Source organism: Dermochelys coriacea, chromosome 1 (assembly GCF_009764565.3).
Source record: "Dermochelys coriacea isolate rDerCor1 chromosome 1, rDerCor1.pri.v4, whole genome shotgun sequence".
NCBI classification, from domain to species: Eukaryota; Metazoa; Chordata; order Testudines; family Dermochelyidae; genus Dermochelys; species Dermochelys coriacea.
The window spans coordinates 285,279,340-285,300,935 of record NC_050068.2 but is presented as its reverse complement, the minus strand read 5'-3'; the positions used below and the strand labels follow the sequence as shown (position 1 = coordinate 285,300,935).

Here is a 21,596-nt window from a genome sequence, read left to right as displayed (position 1 = left end):
ATTCTTTACCAAAACCAGCAGTATTTTATCTACAGTGTATTTTCAAGGGGAGAGCCACTGGGATTCTCATTTACTCCCCACTAGAATTTTTCCCAATTTTCCAACCCTCTCTACTCCTCATGAACTTCATCTCCCTTGATCCTTTTGTAAACCTGCTGGTGAGTGTGCGTTACAGGTCCCCCTCTGTGCCACTCCCCAGAGGACATACATGTTTACAGTTCCCAAGTACAAGAAGTTGGCTCTAGCTCAGGCTGTAGCAGCTCATGTTTTTAACTTCTGGGTCAGTCCTTGGTGTGATGGCCAAGAGGGTGGCTGCCACACTTTCCCTCAACCTAAACCTTCTGCCTAATAGCTCCACTATATCCTTCTCCTATTGCCATTTCCAAACCTTTCCCCATGCCATCCCTTGTGCATGAATTAATCTTCCCTTCCTTGGTTGCAGACTAACTCCTTTGAATCCCTTCTAACACATTTCTTCCATGAAACCTGGAACGGTTTGCTACAAGATTCGTCCATTAATTCCAACTCAGAACAGCATGCCATTTACTGTGTTTGAACCTTACAGTGTTCTTCTTATAACAAGTAGCAATTACATACTTTCTGCAAATACATCAATTCTCGTCTTATTGTATTTACAAGCCACTTCAGCAAGATGCTGGACTTTATCATGGAGGCCCTATATTTCAGTTTACAGTGTCTACAAGCTACTTTAGTAGGAGGTGCTGGAACAAGTTGGTAAACAGTAAGTTCTCAGAACTGGATTGAATTCAGAGTTCTGAAAAAACTAAATGGCTAAGGTAATAAAAATACGCATTGTCATTAAAAATGTAGGATAGCAAATATATCAATGCAAAAATTGTATTTGCAAAAGGGAAAGAGCAAATATTAAAATCACATGGATATTGCAGATCACTGAGTCTTACTTCAGTACTACCTAAACTGGCTGAAAATCATTAAGGATAGAGTTTTAAAAAACCCACCTAGAATAATACGATATGATTGGAGTAAACCAGGAGATAGAAAATTATGCTTCTTCAGTCTATTGGTCAGATCCATTGTTCATGTAAATTGACATCACTCCACTGACATCATTGGTGCCATGCTAATTTACACCAGATGAGGATCTGGTCCTTTGAGAGTGTTAGTATAAAGATAACTGACCTATTGGTGTAATTTATTTGGACTTTTAACATTTCTCATCACAAAACACTATCAAATAAATTAAGTAGTTAATTGTTTGAAAAGTAAAGTACTGTCATGAGTCTGAAAACTAAAAAAAGGTAAATGGTCAATTGTCAATATAGCAAAAGTTTAAGGCACAATTGGCCATCTTCCAGTTTGCTCCAATCATCATTTTTCAAACTCTATTCTAATGAATCATTTCAACAAGTTTGAAAAGACAAAAAGGGGACATGATAGTTATACAAATTAATTAGTGACAAAGACAGTAAACCAGGTACTACTATCTACTCTTACTTATAGGAACAAAAGGTCATCCAGTGAAACAAATTTATTACTGATTCAAGGAAAAACTTTTTACCTTGTTCATAATTAACCCACAGAACTTATTGCCATAAGAAATCATTGATACTAAGAGCTTGGTAAGATTAAAAATAGGATTAGACAGTATATGGAAAATCAGATCTACAGCTACATTAGACAGAGTACATTTCTTATGTAATATATAAACATTTGTACTTCAGGATAAGCTAACTCCCTAACTGATGTGAGTTAGGAAGAAAAAATCCCTCATGAGGTTTCTTGCACCTTCTTCAGAAGCCTCTGGTATTGGTTACTGCTGGAAACAGGATAGTCAGTTAACTGGATTACTGATCTGCTCTGGTATGGTGAATTCCTATATTTCTTATTGTTAGTTGACACATGCTGATGATCAATGATGGAATAATAAAGCAATAGTAATAATAATTGGTTGCCATAATACTTCTGGTACTTTATGCATCCTTTTAGACTGGAAATATTATTGGCCTCATTTCAGAACTTCCTAGACTATGTTAGGGCTCTCATTTGGATTCTCAAATCAGGGGAGAACAGTAATTTGGAGGGATGAATGTATCAGGTAAGGCATTTTCAAGACTGAACAGAAATAAATTCTTCTAACACATCTATTTGCTTGGCAATCCCAAAATTCTCGGATAGACTCATATTAGGATAATTTTTCGTCTCTTCAGCTATAATGGAGAGCCTTATAAAGAGACTGGAGGGTACCTGCATGACATCCTCATGACTATTCTGTGCTATTATAATGAATCCTTCTGGAACAGAGGATAAAGAGCTAAATTCAGAGACGTCTATCATTATTTTTCATTAGCTGGATTTCTATGTAAAAATCATTAGAATGGTTCAATGCTGGAAAGAAAATGAGCTCTTTTGTTGAAACAGAATATTGCAATAATAAAAGGCATATCAATTGTGTTAGAAGTTAACCAATTTGCCAGATGCCTGCAATGATAATGCTTCATGAGTTGGGAGTTCATTTCAATGATGTGATGCTGTTATTAGTATTAGTATCAGGTTTGAAATTATGGGTAATTCATATCTATTAGTCATAAAAGAAGCCACATGTTTTCTAAATTCTCATCAGGTACACCATTAGCAAATTTTAAATGAAATTGTTTGATTTAAAACCACAGATAGTTTTAGAAAAACATAATTGAGTATATAGTGAGTTTGGTTTATAGATACTATTATATTAAAGTTTAAAGCCTTTTACTCAGATTATTAATATTTCATATAATATTTCAGAAATGAAAAAGCACATGATACAACCAATATGCCACAAGAGTATATCAGCAATATATCCAATGAGAGACTGGGACTCTGACTGACAACACACACTTAAAAAAAGGAAATCAAATATACTGATATTAATGTTCCCCCAAGGAGTCTGCATCTTAAATTACAAGAAATGTAATATAATTAGAGGTGAGAGAAAGAGAAATAGAGTAAGACACAATGACTTTACTATACAGAAGAAAAAACTGTTAAGAGTTATTCAACATGACAACTATAGGAAAGCTTTTAAATTCAGTAATAGAAACCAGACAAAGTCAGAGAGAAACAAGTCAAAGCACAGTGTAAATACAAACTGGGGCATGAGTGGCTGACATACAGTTCAGGCAGGAACAGTGCATACAAAGCTTGGTGTGTGTCAGCAATGGGGGGAGGATTCTGGGGGTCCATGGATGGGGGTGGTGGCTGTGCCCCCTCAACACACTGAGGTCAGTGGCACTGGCTAGGGACTGCCTTTAGTTTAGCATAGGGGCACAAATTTAATAATACTGTGTAGGGCCCCATAAATCCTAAGGGCGGCCCTCGGCGGGGACATGGAATGGCCTGGATCAATTCACATTGGAACCAATGTTCCCTCTAAATGTTTATGTCAATGTGCACAATGAATTTTGTTATGTGCACCAATATGGAGGTGATATGTGGTGGGGGTGGGCCTGAGGGGTTTGGAGTCTGGGACTCCAAGGGCTCAAGCCTGGGGCAGAAGGTTGGGTTGCAGGGGGGAGTGAGGGCTCTGGCTGGGGATGCGGGCTCTGGTTGGGGCCAGGGATGAGGAGTTTGGGGTGGAGGATGCCACAGGGCTGCGGTGGGGAGAGAGGACTCCCCCCAGATATCTCTCACTGCAGCAGCCTGGGGCTGGGGGAGAGGCGTCTGTCCCTGGCGGTGGCAGCTCCGAGGCTGGGGCTGGGGAGAGAGGCGCCTCTCCCCATTTGTGTGATTTGATACCCTGCTGTGTGGCCATGTGGCCGCACAGCTTAGAGGGAACTTAGACTGGAACTTGTGCATTGCAAAGTCTATTAGAGTCTTGGACACAGAATACTCAGTTCTTTGAATAAGATAAGAGATACCTCATCACTCTACAATCACCCCCTTTTCTAAACTGGAAGCAGTACCAATAGGCTCCAAAAGGAATTCCATTCAGCTCTCAGTGAGAAGAACTGTGAAATATAGACTTTTGAGAGCTGGAAGTGAAAAGGAGGTGGGGAAAATAGGAGCATCATCAATAGAAGTATTCCTCTAAATTTGTCCTGTGAATTAACTGGACCAGTTCCTCCAATTCTGATGGTGTGACTGAATTCAGCATTCAAAGAATATTAAAGAGAATTGTGGTCAGTTATTCGTTAACTTATCTGGCCAGTCTCATCCCACGGCCAACAGTGTATTGCAAAGCAATGATCTGAATCCTCACCTTAGAAAAAATTGTGGGAACCTCCTCCAACTCTATTGGCCATCTCCCTATTCGCATCCTTGATATTCCCCTAAACTGGAGACCAGTTGTGCTAGGCACAGTACAATCAGTAAATAATAGTTAGCTTTGTAGGGCAGGGACTGGACATTCATGATCACCATTACTGAATTTCTGATTTTTGTAATGGAAGACTGCGATAATGGAAATTGGGATACTGTAAGTACATGCTGTAAATTGATTTTTGTTGTATATGAACCCACTGTGCTACTTTTGGCATCATGTACCTCCACTGCATAAATCAGCGACTCCAAAGGAGAGGAAGCTGAACAATGTGATGTGCTCTATTCAAGAGTATTGCCAAGTATGAACATTAGAGTCTTGACGCATTTCTTTACTCTTTTCTACAGAACCTAAGATTTCATTTTCAAAACTTTAAAGTTCTAGCTCTTTCAGATCCAAAGGGCCTTCTCAATGGAAGTTGCTAAACCTGGCAATAACCCCAGGAATCTGACCCAGGGATCTTGGGACATATGTCTAGAATACTTGCCCTGAAGTACACTTTCCGTGTCTCTCCATTCCACTGGGAGCTTTGCTGGATCGTTGTCATGCTGCCATTGATTCTCCCGTCATAGCTGTGCACTTCCTCTCCCTTTGATAACAATGAAAGCTGTGGAATGTTAGTTAATGATGCAGCAAGCAAGCAGTATTAATCTATGCAACAGTTTCCTATGTAGGTTATGGCCGGCTATTCTGCAGCATGCACTACACTGAAAAAGCAAGCCTAGCTCATACTCTTATGGCTGGGCATCCTCCTCCCTCCCCTAACATACAACAGGTGGCATAGTTGCGGTTTCCTCTTCACAGGTTCCCCAGTCACATTTATCTGGATCAGCACACATTTTCTTCCCTCCCCACAACACAGGGGAGTACTGACCTATACAGTACAAATCTTGGCTTATATTGGACTTTAAACAGATCTTTCCATCAAACAACAAAAAACCCAACCAACTGTAAGCAGTATTTGGAAAATAAAAGGAGTCTATTACAAGAGGGTCCATTATATTGGAAGGGGAATAAGGACATTTGGTTACATATTTGCTGGTCACAGAAGTGATGATATTCAAGGTTTCTCCAACAGAGGAGAACAGCAAAGTTCAGCTGAAGGCCATGAAATTGTAACTCACCACAAATACAAAACCATTAGATTTGTCCTCCTGATTTCTCTCCTTCCACACCTCATGCTCTCCCCAAACAGCCACATAGTCATAGGCACTGAGTTTTACTTTTTCCTGGGGGTGCTCTGCCCCAAGGCCCAGCTCCCACTCCACCCTCTCCCCGAGGCCCCACTCTTGCTCTGCCTCTTCCCACCCCTCCTCTAACCCCTGCCCCCAAGCCCCACCTTTGCTCTGTTCCACTTCCCCAAGGCCCGGCTCTTGCTCCAAGGTGGGCTGATCAGGGGCACCGCCAAACAGCTGATCTGGGACTGATGCCGAGCACCCATTACTTTTTTTCCGTGGGTGCTCCAGCCCCGGAGCACCCATGGAGTCAGTGCCTACGTACATAGTACTCCATAGAGAATTATGGAGGCCTGAAACTACCCACCTCTCTGTCCTTCTTCCAGGCTGCAGAGACATGAAGCTTTTCTTTCTCCTCCCCAAAAGGGCCATGAAGGCCCAAAGTCTCTTTAATGATAGCTTCTTCTTTCACAAGACACTGCTTCTTCCCTCTGGGTAGCTTAGAGGGAACCTGCATGCACCTCAACTTCCTACAAATAAAGACTGACTGTGCACGCTCTTAAGCTTTTGCTGCTGCACTGTGTTCAAAATCATTTCATAGAACTAGGCAGAGAAGCCAAAATACTTGAGGGAAAAAAAAAGCAAAGCAACTAAAAAATGGGACCCAGTTCTGAGGGAAAAGACTATCATAATTCTTCTCCTATGAAACCTTTCTGGCTTAGTTTTGTTGCATTCCTTCACACTCTCTCCTCCTACCCAGTCTAGATAGATTAACCTTTTACTTGCAGACTAAATTGGCTAGTTGTATCCCACCCCACTGAACTGCCACTGTGGTTATATTGGTCCACATGTGAATAATTTCCAATTCTAGGAAATTCCACCTGCTAAATGCAACATTCTCAGAGGACACAATTCTGGGATTGCATGTACTTTACAAAACCAGCAGATTGACTTTAAGTGACAGGTCCTGGATGAACTGGTTGCCTACAAGTGAGATAAGCAGAAGATCCAGCTTCCCCGCACCACCCTCAGTAAGTATGGCTCTGCTTGCTGACAATGCAGCATGAGAAACAATAGGTCAACTAATTGAGAGGGTCTAAATAAAAACCTGCCAACTGAGGGAAATACGTAAACATGCAGAAAATCAAACTCTTAGACGGGAACTCAAGTAAAGAATTCAATTCTGAAGATCAGCAGGGAACCCAAGGGAAAGTCAAAGAAAAAGAACCAGGGCCCAGTTGTGCAGCCTTTAATCACAATAGCGAGCACATATATGAATCATCCCATTGACTTCAAAGAGATTTCTTGATGCACAACTTGGCCCAAAATGTGCAAAGAAATCAGCTTAAAAGTACAGTAGAACCTCAAAGATATGAACACCAGAGTTAGGGACTGACCAGTCAACCGCACACCATGTGGAATTGGAAATAAGCAATCAGGCAGCAGTGGAGACAACCCGCACCCCTCCCCCAAAAATCCCACCCCAAACCAGCAAATACTGTACTGTACTATGTTGGTATTGCATCTTAAAGGTAGACACATCTGTGATGCCTGTCTCCACCCCGACCCCCTACTTGCACATGATGGGTAGTGGAAGCCACCTACAGGTAGGAGGTAAAGACGTGGAGTTTCACAAGCACAGCTAAGCAGAGACCCTAAGCAGGTGGAGTACGAGCCGTGTTGGGATCTGGGGCTTTCCTGTAAGCCGCAGGTGCAGTCCCCTGAAACATCCCGAGCTCCTGCTGGAACCTGGCCTGGAGTCTTTGCTGCTGGAGCTGGAGTCCAAGCTCCTGCCTGCATGCTGTGCTCTGTAGGAGCAGCTGAGTTTTAAAAAGCCACGGCCTGCACCATGTGCCCACTGATGCCGCGGTGCCTCAGGGTGCCTCAGTCATCACCCCATGTAGCCATGTACAGGTAGGGGGCTAGAACTAGCTGCCCGTGCACACCCCCACTCGCCATGTACAGGTAGAAGGTGAAGATGCTGAAGTTCACAGGCACAGTTGCAGGCACGGCTGTGAGCCCCTGCTATCAGCAGTCTGCCCTGAAGAGCATCCCATAACATTTTGTTCAGAGTTACGAACATTTCAGAGTTACGAACAATCTCCATTTCTGAGGTGTCCATAACTCGGAGGTTCTACTGAAGACGACTCTGGAGTAGAGCAGGGTCAGAACATTTTTGGCAAAATATATTTTTGGCAAAATGTATTTTTGCCAGAATAGACTTTTACTGAAGCAGAAGCATTTCACAGAGAAGTATCGGTATCGACTGAGGTTTTGTTCTGAAGGTTTTTGGAGGACCAGGGCTAAGTGATCACTTCTGATGTGTGAGAAAGGTATCAAAAACTTGACCTTTGGGTTAAAAAACAGATATTTTGATAACGTTGGAAATATTTTGTTTTTATTCCAGTGAAGAATGCAAACAAATTTTAAAACCTCAAAGAATTGTGAAATTGAATTGTTGTTCTCCAGTCTGAGTAAAGAATAGCTGTGTGCTTAAAAGCTGCCAGTAATTATGGGCATTGGAATCATTTTGCCCAAATGAGATCACGCGAATGCTAGCAATAAAATACTGGCGAAATTTAGAGAGACATGTAGTGACTTGAAACTCTGTGCTTGCCTTAAGAGTCAGTGGGTTACATATTTACTCTAATTTCATAACAATCACTACCTCTTTCACTGAAACTGAACAACGCAGCAAGACAAGTTTAATTTTTATTGCTGTAAGTATATTGAAAAAATACCACTATAACAAAAGGAAGACAGGAACACCCAGAGTTCTGTGTAGATACTGTTTTGCCTCCAGTAGCCAGACAGGCTATTATTAAGTCAGAATTTGTAGTAATCATCTGTTACATTAATGCCAGTCTTTACAAGATATTTTAAATAACTTTGAGATGCTAAATGCTCTTCATTTTCTATAAGCAATTATTTCAGTGGAGATCAGTAGATTAGAAGAAACTGTCAGAATTGGGAGGATAATTGGAAGACTAACTGTTTCAATACTGGTGATGGTTGGGCATTGACATATTTAAGCCATCTAGATGCCTATAGGTATTCTGGAAATACAAAATGTACATCAAATACCAGATAAGGCCATATTTTTACAATACTCCTGAAGATGTTTCCTCATTGCTGCTTTCAGTAGTGGTATGCAGAATCAGCCACACAGTGGTAGCCAAACATATTATTTCACCTAAGAACTACTGCTTTTGGTATATTAATTTAAAAAAAAAGATTGAATGAATTTCATGCGCTCAGATTTAGTTTTCATGAAATACATTAGTCTGATGATCCTGACATTCCTTTTCATCCATAGAACATTTGCAGTACAGGCCTTAATAGTAAAATTTTCTTCATGCTGCCCTGCCAGTGTGCTGCCTTACTAGTTTTCATGCAGTGTAGTTGTAGCCATGCCAGACCTAGGATATTAGAGACACACTCTGGGCGAGGTAATATCTTTTATTAGACCAATTTCTGTTGGTGAGAGGAGCAAGCTTTCAGAAGAAGTTGGTCCAATAAAAGATACTACTTCATCCACCTTGTTGCCTTACTTATTTAGCAGGGAATTTAAGTGTGTGCTAATTTAAATACTTACATGCTGTGCTGACTAGGATGTAGTTGAGAGGGCTGGGAGGGGAGGAAACACCTGTTGAAGTATATTGATAACAGAGCATCTATGCCCACTAAATTTTTTAGGCCATGGTACTGCAAACATGTAATCACATGCAACCTTTGCTCGCATGAATGATCCATTTGGCTTCCAAAGGATTAGTCTTATAAGTAAAGTTGCACATATTTTTAAGTGGTTGCAGGATCAAGGCTGTGGCCTCTCTATTGAGCCTGCCAGGAAAATTAACATAGTTCATGTATCTCTGTAGCTAAAGACTCAGTATTTTGTGAAGTATTTACAGGAGTAAGTTCAATATTTTCTTAGTTGTTATTTCCAGTAGCATCATGACAAACTTTGTACAGCTTAACCAAATACATTGCCAAATAACAAAAAGACTTGCTGTAGGATATTAAGATGTTTTGTTTTACATGAATTACAAGTTTTAGGAAATAATGTGAAACATCTACATAATCTATGAGAAGACAAAGGAAAAAAGTAGTAATTTTAAAGTTAACTGGGGCAAATTTTTCAAAGCTTGAGTGCCTAAGATTAACCCCCTACATTCATATTTAGACAACTAAACAAAAGGCCTAGTTTTCAAAGTACAGCTGGGCCAGACTCCACTGAGCTGAAAGTTTTGTTGGACAATTTAAAATATTTTAGAAAATTCTATTTTTTAACAAAATTCTCAGAGTTCCATCTCACCTTATACGAATGGGAATAAGACTATTAAACTTGTTGAGCAGGAGTCATCTAAATTTAGTGACTGGAAACTGTTGGATTGGAAATAATATACTAAATTTGTTTCATCATTTAAAAAAAACAGATGTTGAGTGATATCGGGAGTAGTTCTTTGTCTGAAGCTTGTTTTCTAAGTCGTGAACTTGCTGGTTCCAGAAAGCATTGACCCCAACAATACAATGAGAGCCAAAAAATTAGAATTTGCATACATTTCTAAATGAAATCTAGCAACGGTGACCATTTGTTTTGTTGACCTCTGTCCTCTAAGATATGGACTGGAGCTACAAAATGTTTCAAATCTGTTAGCCTTCAGATGGTAACAACTTTTGGCCACTTCCCTTCCATTGCTGAGTGGAAGTATTACACTCTGCAGCATGGTATGTCATTCTAGGTACATTAGCCAGGCTGAAGGCAACTTGTGCTGCCTAAGGGGAAATTTTTCAGATATATGCAACTGCCAAGAAGGTTCTAATACACCAAAGATGTAGATAAGACTTGTGAACTCTACTGAGTCAAAATTATCTTGTGCTATCAAAAAGAAGTCTTATCCAAAATATTAAAATTATCATCTCCAGTAAAGCTAGTTTTTTCTAGCTAGGTAATGTGTTAAGCGGAGAAATGAGCAGTAGACTCACAAGACCTATTTGCTCCAAACGATAAATTTGGCCCACATTTTATAGACATCCCTTACTCGTTCAAGTACAATGGTTGCAATTAAATAGTAATCACAGTTTCACACTGGCACGATCCTTACAATGGGAAATAACTGTTAACGGTGTTAGTAAATGTTAGCTTTTTAATTCAGACCACTGTAAAGGCTTGAAGCACTGCTATAGATTAAAATGTTTTACATCTTATTCCAGTGGTGATGGCAAGCAGTAGATGGCCTGCTTCCGGACAATTTGCTGAACATAACAAATCTGATTTGTCCCACCTTGTTTTCCTTTCGTTTTCTCCTGTTTCAGAGGCACTTTTCCCCTGCAGCCTCCTCTACCTAATGGAACAGAATGATCTGTGTCAGAAATGTTTTGAGACACAAAATTCTCTGAGGCTGCCTTTCACACAATATCTCAAACATATTTGTACTAAAAATACCATGAAAGTGTCCATCATTTAGGAATTTTGCATTTGCTCTAGAAATACTGGGACTGATTCATGTTAGGCTCCCCATCCTACAACTACTTTGCATGTGCTTATCTTTCCTCTCAAGGTTTCAGTGGAACTGATCAAATGCATAACATTAAGCATATGTATAAATGATGGTAGGATTGGGATCATGTTTTGTATTCGGAAGCTGATATGAATAAGCTGCAAATTCAGGTGGATTATATTTTATACTCAAATATAACAAATATTAAATATATATATAAAAATATAATAACACAAAGCCAATTGTTCACTAGACTAAGGGATTTTTTTCTAACAGTTGTGTGTATGAAACACTTAAGTCAAGTAGACTAGAACTGGCAAATCCATGATAGCTGTACATTATCCTAGAAGGAACTACTTTCTGATACGAAAGGTCTATTGTATATTTAAGCCTTACAGAAACAATTTGCTTACTCCATATCATAAAGTCAATGTTAATATGCTAACCATGTAGTATACAAGTTACAACAAATGGCCACTTTTACTTTAGTAAATGTTTTCTAAATAAACAGTGTTTTACTTTTTTAAAATTAAAGCTCTATTCTTTTCTTCATATAAATATTTCATATCTATGTGTCAAAATAGTTTGCAAAGAAATGCCTTTTAAGGCTCTGAGTTAGTTTTGTTTTTCCAAAAAGTGCCAAGGTGACAAATGTCAGCACTGGAGAGGGGAGAATGTTATACAGTATGCTTTGTGCTCTCAGGCCACCAGCAAGTCCTCAGAAGGTCAGGTATTGAACATGCCTACAATCATTCTAAACCAGCCTTGTGAGCCATCAAATCACATCAAACTCAGCCACATGAGAACAAGCCTTAAGGTATAAGTGTGACATTTTCATTCTCTACAGTCTAAATCCTCACACATATCAAGCTGTCAAAGAAGAGAACAAGTGGGGATTATCTTCTAATAACTATACCTGCACCCACAGAACTGAGAACAAAGGATCTCTTACTTCCCTCCCCCCACCATTTCAGTTTGATTGATTTTTCCTTCTATTTTCTTTTCTTCTTTCAGTCCTGTTTGGTTGTTGTTTGTTTACATTGATAACTTTCCTCTGGCTGTGAGGCCAAACCAAACAGATCAGTCAGAAATTGTAGCAAGGATTGGCTAACTGGTCTAATCTGCACTTGTTCTCTGGATAAGAGGATAAGTTTATCCTTTCTGGGACACAATCATTGTCTTTTTTCCCCGAGACTTGGGATATATGGGAACATACATCCTAGAGTGGCTTAGTGACCTTACTAGGAGCCCATTCCTGCTCCTAAGTCAATAGATTTGTATGTTGATGTCATTGGAGCAGAATTGGGCCCTATGGCCAGATAGCCTGAAATTTCAAATCCACTCTTCACATCATGGGTTTGAGAGTTCAACTCAAACATTTTTTGATTTGCAATCTCTTTGTGAAAGGTTATGTAAAAAGAAGCTGAGGGGGCCAGAGAGAATGGGATTAAAAATAAGGTGAAATGAAAGCAGAGAGTGAGCAGATTGAAAAACAAATACAGCAAAACTGTCAAAAGAAGGAGCAGAGGGTAGAGAGGGAAATAATTTAAAGTGTGCACATTGTAGTAGTTTAATATGGTTTTCCCTTCTCTCCCCCCTTCTTGAGCTGCCTTTTTTACACAGATATTTTCTTCCTTGTGCCCCTCTGGAATATTTGACTGAGACTAGCACAAACACTGCCAACTTCCAGTATGGCTTGATTTGTCAGTGGATTCCAGCAGTTCCTCTTGGAATCCATCAGGATGTCATAACATCAGATGTTGAAGCTGATATTACATGTGGCAGACTTGATCACTGTAGAGAGAAAAACATTTTCCATCCAATGTACTTTCCCAGCAGTATCACTTTGCAGCAGTTATTGCATAACACAGCCATATGTTGTGTCTTTTTGAGTCAAGCTGAATTGGAATATGATTACCATATGATGCATTTTGCAAGCCCAATAGAAAAATAGCTAAAACATACACAAGCATGAATTGTAGATGTGCCAAACTGAGTAACTGAGAAGGACAATTCAAGTATTAATCAATTTCAAGTATTGTAGCTTCTAATCTATTTCCATGAATTAAGACATTTATAATCTACACAAATGTTTTGGGATCAAGATGTACTTTGTATGACTTTCTGACCATTCTAAAAGGCCCCCTTCCTCTTCTGTCAGCTCTAGAAGGTGTTAGCCTTCCAAAGAAACTAGGCAAATGCAGCCCATAAATAAATGAATTAATGACTGGAATCCCATGGGATCAGTCCTCAACTGCTAAATCAGCAGAGCGCCATTGAAGCCAATGGAACTACATCAAATTTACAATAGTATATTTAAGCAATGTCACTATTGTCACTACAGAGCAGGACAACAAGGACCTATTATTCATAACGGGCTATTTCATTACCACAGTCCCTTCTCTGGTCTGCCTAGTCACTACATTCTTCCTCACTTCAATCCTGCCTGAAAACTCACATATTACGTGTTATTTACAATACAGTTACCACTACTCACTCTGTCTTATCCAATTACTTTTATAAAAATGCAAAATGCTTAACAAAACCGCCAAGAAATGCACATGTCCGAGCTGAGTAACTAGGTTACCACATTACGATCACCTTTGTCTTGTCTCTCCAGCCCCTCTCTCATTGACTTCAAAGGCTCAGGATTTCACCCATGATTTCAAGTTTAACATTAGGATCTGTGCCTGTACACACTTATACACATGAATTACTCTACTCACGTGAGTAATCCCACTGAGTTCAATCAGGTTCCTCATGTATTTAAAGTTCTCATATGCACACACTGGCAAATTGTGGTCCTAACATTGTATGCTCTTTTTGGGTAGGGACTGGTTATTTCTATTATTTCTGTGAAGCACCTACCACATTGTTAGAGCCTAAATTACTACAGTAATAATGATAGTATGTTTAGCATGTGACTATGGAGTACATGGAATTAAATAGCAATCAGTGTTTAGATTCCCCATCCTATATGCAATGCTGGCTAGCGTGCCTTTGTTTATTACTTTTAAACTTTTTACTCAGAAAAAAAATTCAAAAACAGCCAAAAGCTCATGCAATTCACTGAACTTTCTCCTCCACATTTGTACACCCCCCACCTTTAAGCAACCTGAGTCACATAGTAATGCCTATGGAAGCTAAATTTAAAAAAAAAAAGTATTGGAATCTCATGCTCCAAAATCCATGTACAGAACTCACTGCAAACTCTGGCAAAAAAAAAAAAGATGCATGATGAAGGTTGCCACAGGGCAGTTTTATGCCGTGGTGAGCTGGAGCCGATTCACACCGGTTTGCTAGAACCGGTTGTTAAATTTAGAAGCCCTTTTGGAACCGGTTGTTCCGTGAGGGACAACCGGTTCTAAAAGGGCTTCTAAATTTAACAGGCCAAAAGTGGTGCCTTAGGCGCTGACTCCATGGGTGCTCCAGTCCTGGAGCACGCAAGGGGAAAATTTGGTGGGTGCAGAGCATCTGCCAGCAGCTCCCCGCCCCACCCCCAGCCCCAGCTCACTTCCGCCTCCTCCCCTGAACGCGCCGCCCCGCTCTGCTTCTCCACCCCCCCACCAGCTTCCCGCGAATCAGCTGTTCACGCGGGAAGCCGGGGCAGGCTGAGAAGCAGGCTGCAGCTTCCCGCTCAGGCCCAGGGAGGCGGAGGTGAATGGGGGTGGGGCGTGAGGAGGGCCGCATGCGCCGCAGCAGGTAACCTGGGGGGCGGGGGGGACACGCAGGGGAACTGCTCTCTGCCCCAGCTCACCACCACCACCCTCAGCCTGAGTGTGAAGGCGCCGCCTGCCTCTCAGCCCTCCTGGGCTTCTTGCCGAACAGCTGATTCGCAGGAAGCCGGAGGAGGGGGCAGAGAAGTAGAGCGGGGCAGCGTGTTCAGGGGAGGAGGCGGAGCAGAGGTGAGGTGAGCTGGGGCTGGGCGGGGAGCTGCCGATGCAGGCTCTGCACCCTCCAAATTTTCCCCATGGGTGCTCCAGCCCCAGAGCACACAGGGAGTCGGCGCCTAAGGCGCCACTTTTGATGTGATCAGTGGGGGGAGTGGCTGCTCCCCCTTCTCCCCCCAGCTACGCTCCCCTGCCCCTAGGAGCCAGAGGGACCTGCTGGATGCTTCCTGGAAGCTGCCCAAGGTAAGCATCTCTGGGACTCCCGACCATGCCTCCCAGCAGGTCCCTCTGGCTCTTAGGGGTGGGGTGAGCACCCACTATGGTGGCCCACAAGACCCTCCTGGCCGGTTTTGGAGGCAGTCAGGGGACAGGGGAGGAGGGTGAATGAGGCAGGGGTCCTGGGGGGCAGGGGTGGGCAACAACACCCTTGTGGGGTGAGGAGGGAACCCGTTGTTAAGATTTTGGCAGCTCATCACTGGTTTTATGTATTTACTGCCCATTTCGTGGATGTTATAAAATATTTCCTATGTTGAGGGGTACAAATAGATACCAAACTACAGCCAAACAACTTGGGGAATATGAATTATTGTGCCTTTGGAATAGCAGAATACAATATAGCACTCACACCAGTCAGTTACCTGTTAACCAATTTTGGTGTTTTAAGCAAGCCAGAAGGAGAATTCTAGTATCCTAAACAGTCATAATGAAAGAATCAGGTCGTCATCTTGTGTGTAACTTCACAGAGCACTGCCTGTTTATATTAGCCAAAATTTTGGCACATTTACTCTTATATATTAGGGTGGATCCTCAGCTAGTGTCAATCAGCATTACTCCATTGGTTTCAATGGAACCAATTTTCACCAACTGAGAATCTGGTCCCATATGTCAAATCACAGAGAGCCCAACTCATTTCTTTATTACTTTAGTTTCAAATGAGGGTGACTTGATTTATTTCAATGAAGTCACTTTGGTAAAAAATTGGAGTAACACAGTGGTGAATCAGACACAAGATGGCTCCAATAAAAAAAAAAAAGTCTTCCTTAATTTGATTTTGAGGAATATCAAAATCCTAGGAATATTTTTCAGTATTTCTGATTATAAAAATATTGGCTTATCTTCTGATAAGGCCACTGGGTGCCCTATCATTGGCACATTTTGCCCATGAAAATAGCTTAGCCAGCCACAGGAACATTACTCCAGGTAATGTAGAGTCAGAGTTTTCAGACGGGAGGGACCACCGTATCGTCTAGTCTGACATCCTGTATATCACAGGCCACCAGCACCACCCAGCACAGTAAACCCACCCACCAAAATTAGACCAAAATATTACAGCCCACAGGAGGTTAGACTGTTATGTGACACAGGCAGAGAATTCGAGGGACTGAGGTGTACCAATTCCTGAGGCCTCTGCAATAGCAGGAACATGATAAAGGGAGATATAATCAGATAATCCTGGCAAGTAACCTCCATCCTCACGCCACAGGGAGAGATGATCCTTCCCCTACCCTCTAAGGTAACTTCCAGTGTGAGCTGGGTAGAAATTCCTTCCTGATCCACATATGGCCATCAGTTAGACCCTGAGCATGTACCAGCCAGCCAAACACCTAAGAGAAAGAGAGAAACTGCTCAGTGCCACGGCCCATGCCTTGTCCCATCTCCAATTATGCCCATGCCTGATGCTTTAGAGGAAGGAGATTAAAAGACACCACCACCACCTCCACCAAGCTGGCCTTCTCCCCAGCTCATAAAGGACCATTGCCCCATCTAGAGTCCCTATCCAGGCAGTTGTATTTTCCCAGACATAAGCAAAACAAACAAAAACATTGCCTCAGCCTGGAGCTCCCAGGTTTCCCCCCCCTCTTTACCTCTCAGTTGGTCCTGTTTTCGGGCTTCCTCAGGAATATTCTGTGTTCTCTTTATTGAGCACTACCACAAAGGGGTTTCTCCCTGGAGGCCCCTTTTTCAACAGCAGGTTTCCATTGCCACTCCTCCCAGGGGACTCTGACAGTCAGACTCCCAAGGAAATTCCTGTTCCTGTTTTCACTCTGTCTCCCTATTTCCAGGGAGCCAGTAATGAAAGCCCCATATCTGCTCTTTCTACCCCTTTCCTAGCTGATTTCTCCAGCCTGATTCACCCAGACTTCCCCACTCTAGGGCCCACATGCCTTCTCTTATAGCCCAATTAGGGTCAGCTGACCTAGCACAAATGCACTGGCCCTGCTCCTTCTTAAAGGGCTATTATCACCCTGTGACACTCCCCCGTATAGAGAGCTCCTCCCATAGGGAAGTGCATGCGTGTCTCCTGGTGTGTTGCTTCCCTATGCCGAGTTGCTGTCGTAGGAGGAATGGCTAGAAAGAAGAGGGCATGGACAAGGCTTTCCTATGTCCTGCTGAGCCCTGGCTCCTATTTTGGCCCCCTAAGGCCACTGACAGCCAATCATGAGAGCAACCTTTAGACTGCTTTGACTTATGCCTAGGGACTGACCCAACACTGTCCAGGCTCAAGATCAGGGGAGTACAAAGGTGAGGTTTATGCCACTCTTGCAAGCCACCCCTGAATGCACAAGCTCTGATGAATCAAATGCCGTTGGCCAAACACCAGGAATTGTGCTATAATGTTTTGGATCATAAATGCAGCCATTATTTATTCACAGATGTTAGGTTTTTCTTTTAATGTTTTTTTCAGATGCCTTTTGTGCTTTTGAAAGATACCAGATGAAAAAGAGAAATGTTAATATCATTCTCTTATGCATCTTCCTATAGCTTTTTTCCCTTTGATCTTTTGAAATTTTCCCTTCCTGTTGATTAAAGGCTTGATCCGTCCATCAGTCAACATTCAAAATAGCATTGGTTTCAATGGAATTTCTGCACACAGAACACTTCTAGAATCAAGCACTAATAAACCACCTTCAATGTCCGGTGAACAATTTATCTGACCATACCTACCTAAAGCAGTCAAAAATGATTGAAGAAAAAAGGTGAAAGTAGTGGTGTTTTCAATACAATTTATATGATTCCTTAAATTTGGACTGGATTAAATAGATGATTGGATTGGATCTGTGATCAAATTAGATGTAAACTCTGTAATAATTTCTATCTGTGACCCTGTGACTGAAACAAAAAGTTCTCCATGACCATATTTGGTTTTTATACACCCATTGCACACTCACCTAAACTTTACTCTTATTATTATTTATATAATAAAGGCCCCATGCTGAATTCATGGTTCACCTAAACTAACAGTGACATCACTTGGAGTTTTGGTTGTGCAAGGAATACAGAATTAGTTCAGAGGTGAGCAGCCGCTTTAGTCTTCAATTTCTCTTCCGGAATTTGCTGTAAAACTATTGCGCCTGGAGTTTAAACTATAGAACATTTTATTATTGCTGCAAATATTGCTCTAATTGTTTCATAAATCAGGCTGAGTACAAATGTCATGTAATAAGCCTTTGTTTAGTAATCCCCTCAAATGTATTAACAAAAATGAGAGCTCAGGAGAATAACAGATGTACACAATGTGAATGTGGATCTCTGCAATGGAATTAAAATTAACCAAGACACCATCTTTTATGTCATAGACTTAATATTTTCCCCCAGAATAACACTCTTAGTCTAAATTCATTTTAATATGGAGAGCTCACCTCATGCTTTGGTGCTATTGTGCTAAAGGATGAGGAGGTATTTTATAGAGAAATGCATCTGGAATTGATCTGTGTTGTGTTTTAGCCAGTGATAATACAGTGACAAGTCTTTTAGAAAGATGATGAATGTAATGTAATATCTTTGAACATGATATTTTTTTCGTGGAAACTAATTAACAAACTTAAACTACTTCCATTCAAACACTCTGAAAAGATAACTCCAGTCACAAATGTTAAGTATCTGTTTTGCTTTTCTTTGCTTACTCATGCATTTATTCAACACTTCCTATAGCAGTTTATCTAAAATTAGGGCCAAAGTAATTTAGGCAGCCATACCCTATGTAAGAGATTCTATGGAAGGCTTTAAATCATAGTGACAGCTGTTAGAATTTGCTTAAAGGAAAAGCATTTCTGAATAACTCTCAAATATACATTGGAAAATTTTAAAGTTTTTTTTTAAAAAATGCATATTTGAATGGTCTCAATTTATGAGAAATTATACAGATTATAAAGTCTGGTGACCTTCTATAATATCCATTATATGAGTTAATATTCTGCTCAGTGAAATTATACCTGTCAACAGCTGGTTTAATCCATTTGAAGTTTCCTCAGCTTTGTCCTCTTCATCCTCCCTTAGCTTGATGCTATTTGGAAATAGCAGGAATTATGGCCAAGATTTTTCAAAAATGTTAGGCTTTTAAGACCACATTTCAGTAAGTGCCCTAATTTCCAAGTGCTGAACATCAGTCACTCACAATGAAGTTAATGAGAAATTACGCACCTGAGCCTGTAGCAGCATTACTCCTCATCTGATTGGCTGCCTCTTCTCTATTCACTCTCTTCTGCTTCAGATTCATGTCTACAGTTACCCCACTCAGGTGCTGGAGTAAGGGATTTTTGACCGAATGGATGCTAAATACTTGAGTTTTGCATCCAAGATGGAAAGTCAGAGAGCTCATGATACACTCACTCTCTAACCATTTTGCATGATGTGGTGTACTGCAAACTTGAAATACATAGGAGGGCAAGGTGGGTGTCTACAAATAATGGCAGGAAGAAGTACTCCTGATATATACCTAGCCTGACTACTATGCCAAGGATCTAGAACTCTGCTTTGCATAAATTAATTGCCCCCCTCACTCCTTTTACTGCTGATACAATGAAAAGTACATATATCTGAAGTTTGAAATGGTGGGTTTTTTTATATCTGCCTTTGTACAACCCCTGATTTGCACATAGTTCCAAAAATTCCTTTGCCTTCCTCTGAACAATATTATTTGTTATGATGTTTAAAGATCACAGAAATTATTCCACATAAAACATTTGCAAAGAGCTAGGAGTTTATGATTGAAATTAGAAATAATCATGCTGTTTGTTGAGAGGTATTGACCCCTCTGATCCTGCTTCTGTTCTAGTGAAGAGATGAATGTCTCTAACTCAAACAATTCGAGGAAAAAAATGAAAGCTTTGAAACAGCTTTAGGGTGTCAGTGTGCCATTTTGTTATTTTTATTTCTTGAACTGGAATGTTCACAGAATTAAAACCATGAATCACATTTTAACACTCTCGTGCTTTCCATTTATTATTGATGGGCCTGAGTCAAATCCATTGAGCCCAAACGCCTTCAGATTTTGGGGTTCTTTGCCCCTTGATCTGGATCCAACCCAAGCAACTTAAGTTCAACTCTTTATTTTACCCATTGCTGGGGACAATCCTTCCTGTACAGAGCCAGATGTTTGGTTGGTGTAAACTGGGATGGTTCCATTTAAGTTAATGAAGCTACCCTGATGCTTTGGGCCACAGCATCTAAATTCCTGATCCTTGAAGGTATTTACTCTCTTTGAAATTAGGTTCTTTAATACCTTTGAGGATCTGGGCCTAAGTCTTATATTGGCTAATATCAAGAACAGTTGATAACACAGTGTATGTTCAATACATATAGTAAAATCAAAAGACAAAGATGAAAGCTTTTTCATTTATTAAACAACATATAAACACAAAGGGGCAGATTTCTCTAGCTACTTATAATAAATTGCTCATGTCCATATTGATTAATCCTATTAATTTCTCTGGCTTGAATAAGGCTTGATGAATCTGTCCCTAAAAAATCACCTTTATCTTCATGCAGTTGTTTTTGAAGTAGGAGTTTAGGCACATTTACTTTTTTCAGGTACTTTCTAACAAAATATTAATGCCATTCTGACAGGTTTCAGAGTAGCAGCCATGTTAGTCTGTAATGGCATTAAGAAAAGCAGTACTTGTGGCACCTTAGAGACTAACAAATTTATTAGAGCATAAGCTTTCGTGAGCTACAGCTCACTTCACGAAAGCTTATGCTCTAATAAATTTGTTAGTCTCTAAGGTGCCACAAGTACTGCTTTTCTTAATGCCATTCTGACATTCTAGAGTTAGCAATTAACAGCAGGTTTAATACAAGTGAAAGTGAAGAACGGCATGAGTTGAACAATTGTCATCTTTTGTAACACAACTTTTTAAACAAAAATAACTCAAAGGCAGATTCATGGTGCTGCAAATATCAAAAAGGCTTTTCCATACATCACTTTCATTAGAAACATAATAATAGTGTATAATTCCTAGTTAATGAAACATTTAAGTACATGTAATTATATTGTAATTTTAGCTACAGATGTTTACAAAGAATATGGATTGATGCAATTAGTTACCTCATATATTTATAAAGTTAGCGCAATGCCTGTGTAGACATTACTATCTAAATACATAAATTTACAAAAAATATAATGTAGAAAACTATGCAGCAGATACAAAGGACTGGATCCGTGAAAGCACTTAGGTGCCTAAGTCCCTATTTTAGACTCATGCACTCATAGACTTTAAGGTTGGAAAGGACCTTCATGGTCATCTAGTGTGACCTTCTGCACATCACACGACACAGAACCTCACCCACCCACCACTGTAATAAACCTTAACCTCTGGCTGAGTTTCCGAAGTCCTCAGATTATGGTTTAAAGACTTCAAGTTATATTAGTTTACACCTACAAGTGACCTGTGCCCCATGCTGCAAAGGAAAGCAAACCACCCCCAGGGTCTCTGCCAATCTGACCTGGGGGAAAATTCCTTCCAAACCCCAAATA

General features: G+C 40.7%; 1 long non-coding RNA gene across 1 annotated transcript; it reads right to left on the bottom strand.

Moving 5' to 3' along the window:
* Positions 1 to 8,217: 8,217 nt before the first annotated feature.
* LOC119841283 lies at positions 8,218 to 16,989 on the bottom strand. The gene is made up of 3 exons (XR_005288488.2): positions 16,708 to 16,989; positions 16,348 to 16,446; positions 8,218 to 12,746 (listed from the first exon to the last, which is right to left on the bottom strand). It is a non-coding gene; the product is annotated as an uncharacterized LOC119841283 (long non-coding RNA).
* Positions 16,990 to 21,596: the final 4,607 nt, after the last annotated feature.